We start from the raw sequence: 834 nt of genomic DNA on the forward strand, positions 1-834 counted from the left end.
CCAGCGAGTCGGCGAAAGCTTCCGCTTTTCCTTCATCGCTGTAGACCAGTCAATGAAGTCCGTGAATGGGGGGATAGTTTGTAAAGGATTTTCTTTGGAATTTCTTGGAGAGCTTCCATACCGAATTATCACCAGGCTCCAAGTTTTCCAGATAGTTTTGCCAGTTTAGGTTGTTGATTGCCGAAATTTGTTTTCTAATTTGGTTTGTAAGTTGATTGGCCTGGCGGTTGAGAGAGTTATCAGAGTTTCTTTTTGCTAATCGCTAAATTCTGATTTCAAGAGGAAGGCCGAAAGAGTTTTGTTCGAGTTTGGTTTGAAGATGGTTGCTGTTTGAGTGGCCTCGGTGATTTTTTCGGTGATAGAATTGTTTAGTAAGTTGAGTTCTTGGGGTGAGTTTATTGGTGTGTTTGGGATATTTGTTTCCTGTAGGAAAAATCTGAGGGCGTCCTAGTTTATGTAAGTTAGTGGTTGGAGTGGGTTTTGTATGAAGTTTTCGTTTAAGAGGATTTTGATTGGGTTGTGGTCAGAGCTGAGTGAGTCAGAATTTGTGATTGACAAATTGAGAGCTAGGTTTTTGGACAGAGCTATGTCAAGAATGTCTGGAGTGACATAGTGAAAGTGGGTGGGTTCGTCTGGTGCATGAATTTGTAAGTCTAGTTCGTCGGAAATTTTTAGAAGTCTGCTGCCTTCGAAATTTGTACTTTTACAGCCCTAACTGGAGTGTTTGCTGTTTAAGTCTCCAGCTAGGAGAGTGGTTTCGTTTGGATGAAAAAGGATTTCATAGTCTAACAGGGTGGTTGTCTTGTTTGGAGGTCTGTAGGCGGAGATCAGCTG

The sequence above is a fragment of the Dendroctonus ponderosae genome, unplaced genomic scaffold (assembly GCF_020466585.1).
Source record: "Dendroctonus ponderosae isolate FM_Combo_2020 unplaced genomic scaffold, Dpon_F_20191213v2 Dpon_F_20191213_1, whole genome shotgun sequence".
NCBI lineage: Eukaryota > Metazoa > Arthropoda > Insecta > Coleoptera > Curculionidae > Dendroctonus > Dendroctonus ponderosae.